The sequence below is a fragment of the Lactuca virosa genome, chromosome 6, assembly GCF_052849685.1.
Source record: "Lactuca virosa cultivar CGN04683 chromosome 6, Lactuca_virosa_CGN04683_v6, whole genome shotgun sequence".
Classification (NCBI taxonomy): Eukaryota; Viridiplantae; Streptophyta; class Magnoliopsida; order Asterales; family Asteraceae; genus Lactuca; species Lactuca virosa.
In genome coordinates this window covers 205,024,434-205,044,001 of record NC_136431.1, presented here as the reverse complement: position 1 = coordinate 205,044,001, position 19,568 = coordinate 205,024,434, and the positions used below count along the sequence as shown (strand labels likewise).

The 19,568-nt window shown below is 37.9% G+C and overlaps 1 long non-coding RNA gene across 1 annotated transcript; it reads right to left on the bottom strand.

Moving 5' to 3' along the window:
* Positions 1 to 17,569: 17,569 nt before the first annotated feature.
* LOC145120601 (uncharacterized) lies at positions 17,570 to 18,647 on the bottom strand. The gene is made up of 2 exons (XR_013714251.1): positions 18,122 to 18,647; positions 17,570 to 17,939 (listed from the first exon to the last, which is right to left on the bottom strand). It is a non-coding gene; the product is annotated as an uncharacterized LOC145120601 (long non-coding RNA).
* Between the last annotated feature and the right edge of the window lie 921 nt (positions 18,648 to 19,568).

The window sequence follows — 19,568 nt, the reverse complement described above, 5'->3', positions numbered from 1 at the left end:
CCAAAAGAGGCAGTTTGCTTTTACTGCAACCAAAAAGGGCATTGGAAGAGATCTTGCCCACAATATCTGCAAGATATCAAGGATGGCAAAGTGAAGCCATCTTCGGCAGGTATTTACACTATTTCTGCTAATAACTCATTATCTTCTCGTTCATGGGTCCTTGATACAGGATGTGGTTTTCATATCTGTTCTGATTTGCAGGGTCTAAAGGAAAGTGAGGAGATAGAGCGAGGAAGGATAAACCTGATCATGGGAAACAGAAAGTCTTCACCAGTAACCAAGATCGGAGTTTATCAGCTTCTGCTTAGTAATGATGTTAGATTAGATTTAATAAATTGTTGCTATTCGTCTGAGATGACGAGAAACATTATTTCATTTCATGCATTGTTCAGACAAGGTTTTACATATTCTTTTAATGATTTGAATGGTTCAATTTCTGTTTATAAGAATGGTGTTTTTATGTTTGAAGCTTTACCTTGTAATGGTGTGTATGAAACAGTGACTTGTGTTGATAGCCTAGGAAATAGTGTACTTAATATTGACTTGTCTAATAGTGTAGACAAGGCATGCTTGTGGCATTGTCGTCTTGGACACATCAACAAGAAACGCATAGCCCAACTCCAAAAGGATGGAGTGTTGGAATCATTTGACCTAAAGTCAGATGACATGTGTGAATCTTGTCTTTTGGGAAAGATGACAAAATCACCATTCACAGGGTCTTGTGAAAGAGGTGAAGGTCTGTTGGATCTCATACACACGGATGTGTGTGGGCCCTTCAGATCAACTACAAGAGATGCTAATCGATTCTATGTGACTTTCACTGACGATTATAGCAGATATGGATATATCTACTTGATCAAGCATAAGTCAGAAACTTTTGAAAAGTTCAAAGAGTTTAAGCATGAAGTCGAAAATCAATTGGGCAGAAAGATAAAGATACTTAGATCCGATAGAGGCGGGGAGTATCTTAGTATCGAGTTTAACGACTATCTGAAAGAATGTGGGATAGTCTCACAATTGACTCCTCCTAGGACACCACAGTTAAATGGTGTAGCTGAGAGGCGCAATCGAACCTTGTTAGACATGGTTCGTTCTATGATGAGTCGGGCTTCGCTTCCTATTCACTTCTGGGGGTATGCCTTAGAGACAGCCGCCCACATCCTCAATCTTGTCCCTACAAAGAAGGTTGCCAACACACCTCACGAAATGTGGACAGGGAAAGTTCCCTCGTTAGCACACATTAAAGTCTGGGGTTGTGAAGCTTTCGTAAGACGAGAGACTCACGACAAGCTAGCAGTTAGAAGTGAGAAATGTGTTTTCATTGGTTACCCAAAGCAGTCTTTTGGATATTTGTTCTACAGGCCTAGTGAGAACGTGGTCTTTGTAGCACGAAGAGGAGTCTTTCTTGAAAGAGAGCTCATATTCAAAGAGGACAGTGGGAGCACTATTGACCTTGAAGAAATTCAAGAGTCAGCCAATGAAGGAACCTTAGATGACACTAGCACTCAACCAGAGGAAACAGTTCCTGTTGAACCAATCGATAACTCATTACCTCTTAGAAGATCCACTAGGGTGAGTGTGCCACCTGAGTTATATGGTTTTCATATTACTTCAGATGGTGACACATTCATAAGTGACAGAACACTGGTAAACTTAGATGAACCAGTCACTTATAAGGAAGCAATGGCAGACCCAGAGGCTTCCAAGTGGAAAGAGGCAATGGACAGCGAGATTAAGTCCATGTATGACAACCAAGTTTGGAATTTGGTTGATAGTGCACCAGGTCGTAAGACAGTTGGGTGCAAATGGATCTTCAAGAAGAAGACAGACATGGATGGAAATGTGCACACATTCAAGGCTCGACTGGTTGCAAAAGGTTTCACTCAAACCCCAGGGGTTGACTATGATGAGACCTTCTCGCCAGTGGCTAAGATTAAATCTATTAGGATATTGCTCGCCATAGCTGCCTTTCATGATTATGAAATCTGGCAGATGGATGTCAAAACTGCTTTCCTTAATGGGAAGTTGGCTGAAGATGTTTACATGAGTCAGCCAGAGGGTTTTGTTGATGCAAAGTTCCCCAATAGAGTGTGCAAGCTTGAGAAATCCATTTATGGATTGAAACAAGCATCTCGCAGTTGGAATCTTTGCTTCCATGAGAAAGTCAAAGAATTTGGTTTCTCTAGAAGTGAAGATGAGTTATGTGTGTATATCAAGGCTAGTGGGAGTATAGTAACTTTTCTGGTGTTGTATGTCGATGACATATTACTCATTGGTAACGACGTTCCAACCTTGAAAGAAGTTAAGTCTTGGCTTGGAAAGTGTTTTTCCATGAAAGACCTTGGAGAAGCTGCCTATATTCTTGGGATTAGAATATTGAGATATAGAAAGAAGAAACTAATTGGACTTAGTCAGAGCACATACTTGGATAAGGTACTAAAGAGGTTTAGTATGGAAAATTCCAAGAAGGGAGAGCTACCTATCAAGAGCAATACCAAATTGAGTAAGACTCAATGCCCGAGTACAGATGTTGAAATAGATGACATGAGTCGTGTACCTTATGCTTCCGCTGTCGGATCGATCATGTACGCTATGACATGTACTCGTCCTGATGTGGCATTTGCTTTGAGCATGGTCAGTCGCTATCAGGGAAACCCAGGTAGAGCTCATTGGATAGCAGTTAAGAATATACTCAAGTATTTGCGAAGGACAAAGGACTGGGTCCTTGTGCTTGGTGGCAGTGATACTTTGAGAGTAGATGGTTACAGTGATGCCAGCTTTCAGACGGATAAAGATAACTTCCGTTCTCAGTCGGGCTGGGTATTTTTAATGAATGGAGGAGCAGTTACTTGGAAGAGTTCCAAGCAAAATACGGTGGCTGATTCTACTTGTGAATCAGAGTACATAGCAGCAAGTGAAGCGTCGAAAGAAGCAGCTTGGTTGAGGAACTTCATCGGGGATCTCGGAGTTGTTCCAACCATCCAGGAGCCTATGGAACTGTTATGCGATAATGAAGGAGCGGTTGCCTTGACAAAGGAACCGAGAGATCATGGTAAGACCAGACATATCGACAGAAAGTACCATTTCATCAGACATAGAGTTGAAGAAGGCCATCTTATAGTAAAGAGGGTGTCATCTGAAGATAACCCAGCAGATCCCCTCACAAAGGGTCTGAGTAGGGCTAAGCATATTCAGCATGCTCGGAGCATAGGACTGAAAGATGATATTAGTTTTAGTAGTTAGATTAGTTTTATTCTGAAACTTGTAACAAAGTAAATGTAATTGACTTTTGGTGATTAAATAATAAAGTATTATTTATAAGTTTGGTTTCTGCCTTTTGTCAATTGTTTATTATTGTGTTTCATTTTTGCATGTTTTACTTCCTGAATAATGAGATCATTCAAACTCCACAGTCGCTCGTACTCTTGGAAGTAAGTAGTGAATTAAGACTGTCATGAATTGGATTGCAGATTGTCTAAGGATAGACATGGCAATAGAATTGCTGCAATGTTCATGAGTACTCAGAAATTGAGATTTGAGTATTGGATAAACCCTCGCTCAGAGTATCACTTCATGGAATTCATCACGAGTAATACTGAGACGATAATATCTTATAATCTTGAAACGAAGATATATGAGTTGTAATTTACAAAGTCGGTAATACATTGGTGATACGAAAACCGCATCAGTAACTTGGTGTTATAAAACGTATTGTCATGTATAATTTGATGAGTAAAAGATACAAGCATATGAGTCAACGTTTATTCGTTCCTTTTGCCCTAACAGGAAAAGCGATATCTGTGGGCCCCTCGATGATTTGGTGTTGACTTATGTGTTGGGCCCAGCCAGGACTAAATTGATGTGTTCAATTAGAAGTCCTACATCATCACAAATCAGGAATCGGGAAACATAGATTCTGGACAAAGAGATTGATTACATTCCATGTCTTATGTCTAGGGATATCCAGCAGAACGAAGGATTATATGATCACTTATCTTAGGACACATAACTGACTGGGTCAGAGTTCGGCAGCAGCTTTTGGAAGCTACAATTTGCTGGTCAAATTTAGAAGGCATACTAGCAATTATAGTTACAGACTTATCCAAGTGGGAGACTGTTGGATTAGGTGTCTAAGCCCATAACTATAATTGGTATGTACTTGAATTGATAGCAGCACAGTCCTTTTGGGTTGCCCTCAACCTAGCAACTGGACAAGGAAATTATGAAAGGAGAGATATTAATTTATAAGATTAATAAATTAATATATATATATATATATATAAATGATTTATTAATATGTTAATGGATTAATATATTAATTAGAAATCATTATGTTTAATTAATTGTTAGCCAGAAATTAATCAGAATTGATTTTGGGGTTAAAAGAATTAATTATAAGGTGCAGGGACTAGTTTGCAATTATCTAATAGTTGAGTGGAAGGCTCTAGAACCCCCTTGGAAGAGGGTGGACGAAATCTTTAGGGGAAACCCTAATAATTTCGTCCATAGGGGCTTGGATAAGGCCCTTGGGTTTGCTTAGGCCCTAAGCAAAGGATAACTAGGGTTTCCCTTAAACCCTAGATCCCTCAGCTATATAAGGAGCCTCCTGGTTCATGTTTTTGGTCACTCTTTCTTTTGAAGAAACCCTAAGGCCGAGATTTTGCATACTCCCTCTCCCCTCTCTCTTCTACTTTCCTTCTTGCTAGTTTGGGTGTGATTCCATTAGAGGCATTACACGTGTGGTGCTAAAGCTTCCAAGAAGATCAAGATCAAGACCAAGGGAATATCAATTGTTTGCTATAACAATTGAAAGGTATGTAAACCCTAAACCCTAGTTTGTTAATTTCGAAATTAGCCTCTCTCCTCTAGGGTTCTTGTTTTACAATTCAAAGTTGTATATTCAATAGTTAAAACATAGATCCAAAGTAGGTTGCATGTGAACTTAGGAATTGTTTTCTAGTTTATTTGTTGTACCTAAAACCCATCAGTGGTATCAGAGACATTGTTGTTTTAAATTGAATTGCTACAATTGTTGAATTGCAAATTAGGGTTTATAGCTATTAAACCCTAAAGGCCAATTTTTCGATTTCTAGGGTTTTGGATCAAAGGGTTTTTTCGAAAACCCTAGCCTCCAAAGAACCCTAATCGAAATTAGGGTTAGGGTTTTGAAAACCCTAGCCTCCTCCCTTATGAATTTCGAAATATGCTAAGAGGATAACTAGGGTTTCTTGTTTTTGGATAATTGTTACTTAATTAGATTAATTGGATAATTATCCTTACCCTATTTTTCGAAATTAGAGGGATAAGGATTAGGATTAAATTAATTGATTAATTTAATTAGATAATCCTTACAAGATTTAATAATTTGATTAATAGTTAATTAATAGATAAATATTAAATCTAGTTAATTGGTTTATTTAAATTTGAATTTAATAGCTTAAATTTCGAAATTTATATAAACCCTTGAAGTTTTAAAAAGTTTTAAAACACACCTTATATATATATATTATAATTAAAGGTTTAATATTATATGTATAAGAATATGGTCAGTCAAATCGCTAGTATGCCTCATTCACGAAGCTAATCTATAAGGGGGGTATAAGGAAACTGCCTATAAAATGGTAGTTGAATGGGTGTCCACTCTCACCCACCGCTTCCTTGATTAGTGGAGGGTCGTTAGCAGAACGGATTTGATAGGACAACTACTTCTCATTAAAAGTATAATGATATTAAAAGTACTAGAACATTATTTTCAAAATCCCAACTCTAGTTACTTTAGGAAAAATGTGAAAAGTATGCTAATCCATGAAATTGCACATTATGCTTTATTGGTCGTTAGTGGAGCGTGTGTGGTTAACCAGCACACTAAAAGGCACCAATAAAGAGTAGTAATGGGTATCTCATAATTGTCATTTTGATGGAGCGTGTGTGGTTTACCAGCACATCAATAGTTAATGATAAAGACAATGAGGTTACCAAGCACATTTGCATGGTTATTCACATCTTGTTTGTGATCCTCGGCATCCCAGTCACAAATAGAAGAGCATAATCTGAGATTAAAACATTCCATTGAATAGTTTCAATGTATCTCAAAAGAATTAGGAATTTCACTTCGTTTGTTTCGTCTAATGGTGGAATTGGTGAATCGTCATTCGCCTACCTTTATGAAATTTGCACTTGGATCTCGGCATCCCATTTCTGAGTTGTGAATCTTCATAGTTGGATCCTAACCTTGATATTATATCTTTGGGTTATTCTATTAAGGTATCTTGAAATCTAACTAAAACTTTCTTTCTTTTCAGATGTCTACTCCTAGAAACACTTCTACTTCATCCTCCTCCAACCAGAACTTCTCCTTGCTCAATATATGCTCCAAAGTCGTTATGGATGGCTCAAACTATAACGATTGGATGCGCAACATCAAGATGGCTCTTCGTTTCGAGAACAAAGAATATGTTCTTGAAAAGGAGCTCAAAGAGCTTGATAAGAATGAAGCTACTCCTGAAGATCTTGCTGCCTACAAGAAACATTACGATGATGCTACCAAAGTGGCATGCATCATGGTGGCAACTATGTCCCCAGAACTGCAGAGGTACTATGAGGACTACTGGCCTTTCGAGATGAACAAGGACCTTATGGAAAAGTACCATAAGCGAGCTCGTCAAGAAAAGTTCGAAGTAGTCAAGTCACTCATGGCTTGCAAGATGAAAGATGGGGAGTCAGTTGTGTCACATGTGCAAAGAATGCAACGCTACATAGAGCGTTTGGTCAAGCTCAATATTCACTTTGATGAGGAATTGGCCATTGACATGGTTTTGAACTCACTTCCTGAATGTTATGGTCAGTTTATTCTAACTTACCATTTGAACAATACTGAGCAGACCTTGGCCCAATTGCACAATTTGTTGCAGACAGCTGAGGCAGGGATGAAGGGTAAAAGTATACCCTCCACACCTACGAGTGCCCCTGTTTTGGCTATTGGACAGGGAAAGGGGAAAAAGAGGAAAGGTCCTCCCAAGCAAAACTGGAAGAGCAAGGCTCAAGCTGGGTCATCTAGTAATGGCCCAAAGGTTAAGCCCAATGGTTCCACTCCCCATGTTTCTGATCCAAAAGAGGCAGTTTGCTTTTACTGCAACCAAAAAGGGCATTGGAAGAGATCTTGCCCACAATATCTGCAAGATATCAAGGATGGCAAAGTGAAGCCATCTTCGGCAGGTATTTACACTATTTCTGCTAATAACTCATTATCTTCTCGTTCATGGGTCCTTGATACAGGATGTGGTTTTCATATATGTTCTGATTTGCAGGGTCTAAAGGAAAGTGAGGAGATAGAGCGAGGAAGGATAAACCTGATCATGGGAAACAGAAAGTCTTCACCAGTAACCAAGATCGGAGTTTATCAGCTTCTGCTTAGTAATGATGTTAGATTAGATTTAATAAATTGTTGCTATTCGTCTGAGATGACGAGAAACATTATTTCATTTCATGCATTGTTCAGACAAGGTTTTACATATTCTTTTAATGATTTGAATGGTTCAATTTCTGTTTATAAGAATGGTGTTTTTATGTTTGAAGCTTTACCTTGTAATGGTGTGTATGAAACAGTGACTTGTGTTGATAGCCTAGGAAATAGTGTACTTAATATTGACTTGTCTAATAGTGTAGACAAGGCATGCTTGTGGCATTGTCGTCTTGGACACATCAACAAGAAACGCATAGCCCAACTCCAAAAGGATGGAGTGTTGGAATCATTTGACCTAAAGTCAGATGACATGTGTGAATCTTGTCTTTTGGGAAAGATGACAAAATCACCATTCACAGGGTCTTGTGAAAGAGGTGAAGGTCTGTTGGATCTCATACACACGGATGTGTGTGGGCCCTTCAGATCAACTACAAGAGATGCTAATCGATTCTATGTGACTTTCACTGACGATTATAGCAGATATGGATATATCTACTTGATCAAGCATAAGTCAGAAACTTTTGAAAAGTTCAAAGAGTTTAAGCATGAAGTCGAAAATCAATTGGGCAGAAAGATAAAGATACTTAGATCCGATAGAGGCGGGGAGTATCTTAGTATCGAGTTTAACGACTATCTGAAAGAATGTGGGATAGTCTCACAATTGACTCCTCCTAGGACACCACAGTTAAATGGTGTAGCTGAGAGGCGCAATCGAACCTTGTTAGACATGGTTCGTTCTATGATGAGTCGGGCTTCGCTTCCTATTCACTTCTGGGGGTATGCCTTAGAGACAGCCGCCCACATCCTCAATCTTGTCCCTACAAAGAAGGTTGCCAACACACCTCACGAAATGTGGACAGGGAAAGTTCCCTCGTTAGCACACATTAAAGTCTGGGGTTGTGAAGCTTTCGTAAGACGAGAGACTCACGACAAGCTAGCAGTTAGAAGTGAGAAATGTGTTTTCATTGGTTACCCAAAGCAGTCTTTTGGATATTTGTTCTACAGGCCTAGTGAGAACGTGGTCTTTGTAGCACGAAGAGGAGTCTTTCTTGAAAGAGAGCTCATATTCAAAGAGGACAGTGGGAGCACTATTGACCTTGAAGAAATTCAAGAGTCAGCCAATGAAGGAACCTTAGATGACACTAGCACTCAACCAGAGGAAACAGTTCCTGTTGAACCAATCGATAACTCATTACCTCTTAGAAGATCCACTAGGGTGAGTGTGCCACCTGAGTTATATGGTTTTCATATTACTTCAGATGGTGACACATTCATAAGTGACAGAACACTGGTAAACTTAGATGAACCAGTCACTTATAAGGAAGCAATGGCAGACCCAGAGGCTTCCAAGTGGAAAGAGGCAATGGACAGCGAGATTAAGTCCATGTATGACAACCAAGTTTGGAATTTGGTTGATAGTGCACCAGGTCGTAAGACAGTTGGGTGCAAATGGATCTTCAAGAAGAAGACAGACATGGATGGAAATGTGCACACATTCAAGGCTCGACTGGTTGCAAAAGGTTTCACTCAAACCCCAGGGGTTGACTATGATGAGACCTTCTCGCCAGTGGCTAAGATTAAATCTATTAGGATATTGCTCGCCATAGCTGCCTTTCATGATTATGAAATCTGGCAGATGGATGTCAAAACTGCTTTCCTTAATGGGAAGTTGGCTGAAGATGTTTACATGAGTCAGCCAGAGGGTTTTGTTGATGCAAAGTTCCCCAATAGAGTGTGCAAGCTTGAGAAATCCATTTATGGATTGAAACAAGCATCTCGCAGTTGGAATCTTTGCTTCCATGAGAAAGTCAAAGAATTTGGTTTCTCTAGAAGTGAAGATGAGTTATGTGTGTATATCAAGGCTAGTGGGAGTATAGTAACTTTTCTGGTGTTGTATGTCGATGACATATTACTCATTGGTAACGACGTTCCAACCTTGAAAGAAGTTAAGTCTTGGCTTGGAAAGTGTTTTTCCATGAAAGACCTTGGAGAAGCTGCCTATATTCTTGGGATTAGAATATTGAGATATAGAAAGAAGAAACTAATTGGACTTAGTCAGAGCACATACTTGGATAAGGTACTAAAGAGGTTTAGTATGGAAAATTCCAAGAAGGGAGAGCTACCTATCCAGAGCAATACCAAATTGAGTAAGACTCAATGCCCGAGTACAGATGTTGAAATAGATGACATGAGTCGTGTACCTTATGCTTCCGCTGTCGGATCGATCATGTACGCTATGACATGTACTCGTCCTGATGTGGCATTTGCTTTGAGCATGGTCAGTCGCTATCAGGGAAACCCAGGTAGAGCTCATTGGATAGCAGTTAAGAATATACTCAAGTATTTGCGAAGGACAAAGGACTGGGTCCTTGTGCTTGGTGGCAGTGATACTTTGAGAGTAGATGGTTACAGTGATGCCAGCTTTCAGACGGATAAAGATAACTTCCGTTCTCAGTCGGGCTGGGTATTTTTAATGAATGGAGGAGCAGTTACTTGGAAGAGTTCCAAGCAAAATACGGTGGCTGATTCTACTTGTGAATCAGAGTACATAGCAGCAAGTGAAGCGTCGAAAGAAGCAGCTTGGTTGAGGAACTTCATCGGGGATCTCGGAGTTGTTCCAACCATCCAGGAGCCTATGGAACTGTTATGCGATAATGAAGGAGCGGTTGCCTTGACAAAGGAACCGAGAGATCATGGTAAGACCAGACATATCGACAGAAAGTACCATTTCATCAGACATAGAGTTGAAGAAGGCCATCTTATAGTAAAGAGGGTGTCATCTGAAGATAACCCAGCAGATCCCCTCACAAAGGGTCTGAGTAGGGCTAAGCATATTCAGCATGCTCGGAGCATAGGACTGAAAGATGATATTAGTTTTAGTAGTTAGATTAGTTTTATTCTGAAACTTGTAACAAAGTAAATGTAATTGACTTTTGGTGATTAAATAATAAAGTATTATTTATAAGTTTGGTTTCTGCCTTTTGTCAATTGTTTATTATTGTGTTTCATTTTTGCATGTTTTACTTCCTGAATAATGAGATCATTCAAACTCCACAGTCGCTCGTACTCTTGGAAGTAAGTAGTGAATTAAGACTGTCATGAATTGGATTGCAGATTGTCTAAGGATAGACATGGCAATAGAATTGCTGCAATGTTCATGAGTACTCAGAAATTGAGATTTGAGTATTGGATAAACCCTCGCTCAGAGTATCACTTCATGGAATTCATCACGAGTAATACTGAGACGATAATATCTTATAATCTTGAAACGAAGATATATGAGTTGTAATTTACAAAGTCGGTAATACATTGGTGATACGAAAACCGCATCAGTAACTTGGTGTTATAAAACGTATTGTCATGTATAATTTGATGAGTAAAAGATACAAGCATATGAGTCAACGTTTATTCGTTCCTTTTGCCCTAACAGGAAAAGCGATATCTGTGGGCCCCTCGATGATTTGGTGTTGACTTATGTGCTGGGCCCAGCCAGGACTAAATTGATGTGTTCAATTAGAAGTCCTACATCATCACAAATCAGGAATCGGGAAACATAGATTCTGGACAAAGAGATTGATTACATTCCATGTCTTATGTCTAGGGATATCCAGCAGAACGAAGGATTATATGATCACTTATCTTAGGACACATAACTGACTGGGTCAGAGTTCGGCAGCAGCTTTTGGAAGCTACAATTTGCTGGTCAAATTTAGAAGGCATACTAGCAATTATAGTTACAGACTTATCCAAGTGGGAGACTGTTGGATTAGGTGTCTAAGCCCATAACTATAACTGGTATGTACTTGAATTGATAGCAGCACAGTCCTTTTGGGTTGCCCTCAACCTAGCAACTGGACAAGGAAATTATGAAAGGAGAGATATTAATTTATAAGATTAATAAATTAATATATATATAAATGATTTATTAATATGTTAATGGATTAATATATTAATTAGAAATCATTATGTTTAATTAATTGTTAGCCAGAAATTAATCAGAATTGATTTTGGGGTTAAAAGAATTAATTATAAGGTGCAGGGACTAGTTTGCAATTATCTAATAGTTGAGTGGATGGCTCTAGAACCCCCTTGGAAGAGGGTGGACGAAATCTTTAGGGGAAACCCTAATAATTTCGTCCATAGGGGCTTGGATAAGGCCCTTGGGTTTGCTTAGGCCCTAAGCAAAGGATAACTAGGGTTTCCCTTAAACCCTAGATCCCTCAGCTATATAAGGAGCCTCCTGGTTCATGTTTTTGGTCACTCTTTCTTTTGAAGAAACCCTAAGGCCGAGATTTTGCATACTCCCTCTCCCCTCTCTCTTCTACTTTCCTTCTTACTAGTTTGGGTGTGATTCCATTAGAGGCATTACACTTGTGGTGCTAAAGCTTCCAAGAAGATCAAGATCAAGACCAAGGGAATATCAATTGTTTGCTATAACAATTGAAAGGTATGTAAACCCTAAACCCTAGTTTGTTAATTTCGAAATTAGCCTCTCTCCTCTAGGGTTCTTGTTTTACAATTCAAAGTTGTATGTTCAATAGTTAAAACATAGATCCAAAGTAGGTTGCATGTGAACTTAGGAATTGTTTTCTAGTTTATTTGTTGTACCTAAAACCCATCAAGATCATGAAAGAATCTAAGAATCATCTCTTGGATGAAGGCAATAAGGTGTTTGCAAAAAAAGATGCTTCGCTTCCTTAATCCATGTGCTGGATATGCAAGACAAGGGGAAGGAAATCAAAGACATACCATGAGTGTGCGATGACCCGGACGTATCTCTAGAGAATATAACTGGAGTACCTCCAGTCAGACAGGTCAAATTCTGAATCGACCTAATTCCAAGTGCAACACCAGTCGCAAGGTCTCCTTATCGTCTGGCTCCATAAGAAATGCAAGAACTATCCGGTCAACTCCAAGAACTTGTTGACAAAGGCTTTATCCGACCAAGCTTCTCTCCATGATGAGCTTCGTTATTGTTGTCAGATAGAAGGATGGATCGTTCAGGATGTGCATCGACTATCGAGAGTTGAACAAACTCACCATCAAAAGCCGATATCCACTCTCAAGGATCGATGACCTGTTCAATCGGCTACAAGGATCCTGCTACTACTCAAAGATAGATCTAATATTCACATATCATCAAATCAGAGTGCAAGAAGCAGACATTCCAAAGACGACATTCAAGACCTGATACGGTCACTACGAGTTTCTATTTATGCCATGCAGACTGACCAAAGACGCCAATCGACCTATGTTAATTCCTAAGTCTTACAGACTATTATCATAGATTTTTCGAGAATTTCTCCAAAATAGCCGAGCCTCTCACCACTCTAACCTACAAAGTCAAAATTTTTGATTGGGGAGACAACTGAGATTCTGCCTTCTAGAAATTGAAATAATTGTTGTGCAATGCACCAATTTTGTCTCTTACAGAGGGAACAGAAAACATTGTAGTATTTTACGACGCCTCACACCAAGGATTGGGATGTGTGCTGATGCAAAAGAATAAAGTTATTGCATATGTATCCATACAACTTAATCCAAACAAGACCAACTACATTAGTCATGACTTAGAGTTGAGAGCTGTAGTGTTTGCCTTATAAATTTAGATACACTACCTCTACGGAATGAAGTGTGTCGTGTTCACCGATCACAAAAGCCTTCAACACATCTTCGATCAGAAAGAGCTCAACACGAGACAAAAAAAGTGTGTCGAATTGCTAAACGCTTACAAATGGAAATTTTTTTATCATCTTGGTAAAGCAAATTTCATGGCAGATGCTTTACATAGGAAAGAGCGAGCAAAGCCTCTTCGTGTAAAGGAACTGACCCTAACCACCTACTCGAACCTCACAACATGAATTCGTGATGCTTAGCTGGAAGCACTCAAACCCGAGAATATCATGGAGGAAAATTTGTGAGGTATGGACAAAAAATTCGACCTCCACGAAGAACACGATGTTTCATGAACTAAATTTGGACCCTAATGTTTGGTGAAGTCATGAGTCTAGTCTTAAATGAAGCTCATAAATCGAGATATTCGGTACAATTTGGATCAGATAAGATGTATCTCGATCTTAAGAAAACTTTATTGGTAACCCAACATGAAGGCAGAGATTGCCACCTATAACAGTAAGTTCTTGACTTGTTCCAAAGTCAAAGCAGAGTACCAAAAGCCATAAGGACTACTACAACAACCATTAAACCCGAAATAGAAATGGGGATAGATAACCATGTACTTCATAACAAAGTTGCCAAGAACTTTGAGTGTTTATGACACCATAAGGGTAGTGGCCAATCGTTTGACCAAGTCTGCCCACTTCTTAGCCATCAAAGAAATTGACAAGATGGAAAAACCTACCAGGACCTATCTCAAGGAGATAGTTAGGCTATATGGTATACCAATATATATTATCTCGGATCGAGATAGTAGATTTACTTCCAAATTTTGAGAAATCAATGTAAAGGTTCCTAGGAACCAAACTCCATATGAGTACAATCTACCATCCTCAAACAGATGTACAAAGTGAAAGAATGGTACAAACCCTGAAAGACATGCTCCGCGCTTGTGTGATAGACTTTGGTAAAGCATAGAATACCCACTTTCCACCAGTTTTCATATAATAATAGTTATCACACTAGTATAAAGGTCGCTCCATTTGAGGCCTTGTATGGATGCAAATGCCATTTTCTAATATGTTTGGCAGAAGTTGGAATGCTCAATTAGCTAAAAATCAAGCTAGAGATACTCTACTCATTCATCCTGCGATCATTCATGAAACAACAGGAGAAGATCGTTCAGATAAAGGAATAATTAAATGCCACAGGTAGTCGTCAGAAAAGTTATACTGACACAAGGTGTAGACCCTTAGAATTTAAAGTAAGAGACTGTGTCCTACAAAAGTTCGCACTATGGGAAAATGTCGTTAGATTTGGAAAACGAGGTAAAATATATCTCTAATACATTAGGCCCTTTGAAATCCTGGAAAGGGTTGGTCTGGTGGCTTACAAACTCAATTTACCTCAAGAACTCATCAAAGTTCACGATACCTTCCACGTGCTTAATCTTAAGAAGTGTCTCTCTAATGAGAACATTGTCTTTCCTCTCAACGAGATCCAGGTTAACACTAAACTTCATTTCGTGAAGGAACCGGTGGAGATCGTGGATCAAGAAATCAAAAGCCTCAAACAAAATCCGTATTCCTATAGTAAACACCCAATGGAACTCTCACAGAGAGCCGAAGTTTACTTGGGAACGTAAGGGTCAGATGAAACAAAGGTATCCGCAAATAATCAGCGGTGTTCCCTCCACTAGTAGAACAAAATGATAGTGGAAAAAAATAATCTAGAACATAATAATTTCGGGACGAAATTCCCTTAACGGGGAGGCAATGTACCATCCCGAAAATTAGGTCAAAAACTGTGAACGGTCAAGTTCATAGTAACTCTCTTGGTAATTTGACTCATTCAGTTTTAGTGCATCTAATGTAAAATAAATGAGTTATTTCAACTATTATAAGATACCATATGGTATCTTACTTCCAAATATGTAATATGGCAAACAAATCAAACAGCTCAAAATTACAACCCAAGGAATGCGTTTGAGAAACTGAAATTTCGTATTAAGTAGTTGTGAGCAAAGCAAACATTTTAGTCTTGAAGTACATCTTTCCCTATTTCTTACAATATATAGAACGTCCAAAACGGAATTCGTATGCAAAAGATACGACCGTTTTAAAAATCTAAAACCAGTATAATACTGTTTTTCTTAAAACCACTAAAACTATTTCTATTCGTTGAAGGACTTGCATACCTTAAATGAAAATTCCAAAAGTATTTTAGACTCCGGCTATAGCCTAATATTTAATTTCATATTTGAAATATTTTTGTAAAAATATTTATAAAAGTAAAAAATGAGAGGTTTTCATTTTAATTAAACGCGAAACTTTAAACGTCATTTCACGAAGATCGGTATAACAAAATTCAATTCTGTCAGCATTTTTGGAATCACCACGTTCTGAACCTTAAGCAAGCACTTTTAGAAAATTTATATAATCAGTGTGAAAAAAGTTTATAAGAAGTATAATAACAAGGCCAATATATATGTATATATATTTTTGGTATCGTATGCGACTTCAAAAGATCCAAATTAGTCGTGTAATCAACATGGATATATGTTATATAATTAAAATTATATAACTATATAACAACACTATATATATATATATATATATATATATATATATATATATATATGTCACGTAACATTTCCAATTACCAATTAATATTATATATGGCCAAATTTGGACACTTACTATGTATAAATATTCAATTTCTCTATATATATTACAAACATACATGAAATTTTTTTAATATGAAAGTGTGTGAATATTATGTATGTATTATTTTTATAAAATGTCTCCAACCAATATACACATACATACAATAAGAGTATATATTAAATCTATTAAAAATATATATCCACACCAATCAATAAATTCATACACAAATACACACATACACAAAATACATAAGCCAAAATTGCAAAAATGATCCCTGTGGAATGTATTTTTTTTGGGTTTCAGTCCAAACCTCGACTTTTTTGGATTCATGGTCCTTTTGGCCTAGTTTGTACGCAAAATTGGTCCCCCGAGTTAACTGCCGTTAAGTTTTTGCTATTAACCTCCTCATGTGCATCTCACATGAGGTTATATTTGTCTTTTCACTTCTAAAGGACCATTTTTGCACCTAAAAAATATATATATTTTTAAAAAGTAATACCTTTTTATTTATTTTAATAATGAAAAAATAAAAGATATCTCTCTCTCTCTCTCTCTCTCTCTCTCTCTCTCTCTCTCCACCGTAAAAGCCCTTTCTTCCTTCATTCCTTCACAATGAATCTTTAATGGCTTCTTCCCCAGAACACTATATAGATTCGAAGCTGAAAGATTTCCCCAAGTTGTCGATCTCTTATGGGTCAAAAAGAGATCATTTTTTTTCTTGAATTCTCCGATATTCGAAGTAGCTTGTATGTCGTTTTTGAGTTCTATTACAACCAAGTTGTCGCAACCCTAAATCCATTTCCTCAACGCCACCATCAAAGAAATTAGGATTCTTTAGAACAGATCAGAAATTAGGCCTCATCACCTTCTCTCAAGCATTTCTTCAAGAACATAAAACAGAGTAAGAAAACCATTCCTTGCACTTCCCTCTAAACTCAAAATCGCATGAAATTTCTAAGGCTAAAAAGCCCCAAAAATTGCTTCTGAAGGTTTGCAGGCTTACTCCCATGGTGGTGTGACTTTATCATTCCATATACCCTGATGGTTTGTAGGCTGAGTTCCAGGTCTTGAACATGGAATAAGCAAATAACGAGCGTATTGGAATAACAACTCAATCAATGAAGGATCTTCATCTGTATTGAAAGATTTCACCCTCTCTGATGTTGCCACCATGTTTTCTGTCACATCTTTTGAATCGGTTTCGAAAGATCAGTCGAGACACGATGAAAAAGGTTATGGTAAACATCCAAGTGACGAGCGTAAAGTTGTTCATATGAAAAACCCTTGACCGAATTTAAAGTATTCAAAGCTTCAGATGTAGAGAATTTTCGTAGAATCTGAAGGCTGGGTGTAATTTCTTCATATTGGGTTTTTGATTGATTGAACTTCTATGAGTGTTCGCAGGTGATGTGGTTTGAACTAGCTGAAGTGGTGAAGAAATGAAGCTGGAGCAGCACCTGGTGAGATCGATTCCCAATTGTGGGGAAGGTTGTGGAGGGAGAGAGAGATATCTTTTATTTTTTCATTATTAAAATAAATAAAAAAAGGTATTACTTTTTAAAGGTGCAAAAATGGTCTCTTAGAAGTGAAAAGACAAATATACCATCATGTGAGATGCACATGAGGAGGTTAACAACAAAAACTTAACGGCAGTTAAGTCGGGGAACCAATTTTGCGTACAAATTAGGCCAAAAGGACCATGAATCCAGAAAAGTCGAGGTTTGGACTGAAACCCCAAAAAAATGCATACCACAGGGAACATTTTTGCAATTTTGTCAATACATAATTATTGAACCAATATAAATTCACAATAATACAAACCAAATTAAACAAATAAACACATTACATACATAATGAAACCAATACATTATACAAAATACATAAATAATTAAACGAATACATCACACAAATACATGAATCATAAAATCAATACACTGTTGCAAAGTTAAAATCAAGTACACCTAATTGACAGCCAAAACAAAATGAAACTTATACACTTTACCAATCATTTGCACAACTTTGGAGTGTTCATTTAACTTATAGAAAGCCTACAAGTTTTCCTTAACACTATCAATTATCATACTACATCGTACCAGTCCAGAGCTGGGTTGCTTGCTGCCATTCCCTTTCATTAATCGTGCAAGCGAAACGAGAACAAAACTCATACATCTTCTGATCACCATCTTCTTCATTCCCTGTCAAAACATCAAAACACAAACACACAATTAGGATCATCCATTGCTAACACACACACACACACACACACACAAAAAAAAAAGAGGGGCAAAACAGAACACCCTTGATCGACCATTCTGTCAGTGTCATCATCCTTTGTATTAAATGCCAAATCAAAAAAAAAAAGAATCAAGAGGATTACCAATCCAACTGTTTCCTATTTCCTTCGTGTTTACTTCCGATCGAACCACGAGAAGAGCAGCCAAGAACAGCCACACCAAACCATTGATCTGAAAATCCTTGAATCTCTTTCCCTTTTCGCCCATCGCACCATTCTTCTTTTCCGTCGAGCTCCACTGCCGAAATCCCAGCCGCTTCGCTGCTTTCCCCTTTCCCTCTCTTCGGCCCCATCGATCCCCGGAAACACCGCCTTCGCAAGCAATCGACCCCAAAAATCCCCTGATTAGTCGCTGCGAGCTTCCTCTTGCCTTCTGTCTTCTTCGTGATATACAAAGACCGGAGAACTGGACGCAACACCGCTACCCTCGTACACCTCTTCCCCCGCCGCTTCGATCCTTCTCTTCTTCGGCCTCGTCAAACACCAGGAGACGACATCCTCCTTGGCGATCGATCGATCAAGCAAATCCGGATTGAGCAGCTTGCGAGCCTCCATCTCCCGTCTTCGCTCACTGCTTTGGCATTCGATTCGTATCCCCTTTTCCTTCATATGCCCGATCAAATAAAGAAAACGAAAACACGGGATGTAAATTTAAGTCCTAATTTCATTTAGTGTGTGAAAGGACCGAAATGCCCCCACTGTTAAACTCTTTATTTAAAATCAGTCCCAACCCCAATTATTGAATCAATTGGTTTAAAATAACCCCTCGTTTGATATTTTTTTACCAAAACAGTCCTAACCACTTAATTAAATTAACAAAAAGCCCCTATACTTTAGCGAAGTTACAAATCAGTCCCAATAATTCCAATTGTTTACGAAATCGTCCTGAGACTATTTTAAAGTTCATAATTATGGATTTACGATTTCTCACGTCAAGCTTCTCAAAGAAACCGAATTCGAACGACTGGAACTCACACTTCAAAGGTGAGTGGTACGATCCATTTTTAATATTTTAATTATTTAAGAGGGGGGGGGGGGGGGGGGAGGATACATCTGCCTAAATATTTTTTTTATACAAATCAATTTCCTTTTTATGTGAAAATATAATAAATCTAATTTATAAAAATATTATTATTTAACAATTTACCATATTGTTACGAATAAACTAGTATAAATTTTCCGTATACGTATTATGGTTATTTTATCGTGAAATAACCATTTCGCAAAACAAATACTACATGATAAAAAATTATATGATTTTTATGTGACATTGCATATTGTAACAAGCATGTTATGAAACTATGTAGTATTTCAATGATTCAAGCTATCACTATGCATGTTTATTTATATGTTTAAGTACACAACGTTTGCACATGTACCTATGTTCATTAGTTTGAAACATTCATTTTTATAAAAGCGACCACACCACATTTTTACAAACATGTCAAACATACTCGACTTTTATAAACCTCATACAACGATATTCATTATACTTAGCGACTTAATCACAATTAAGTTAGGGCTGAGAACT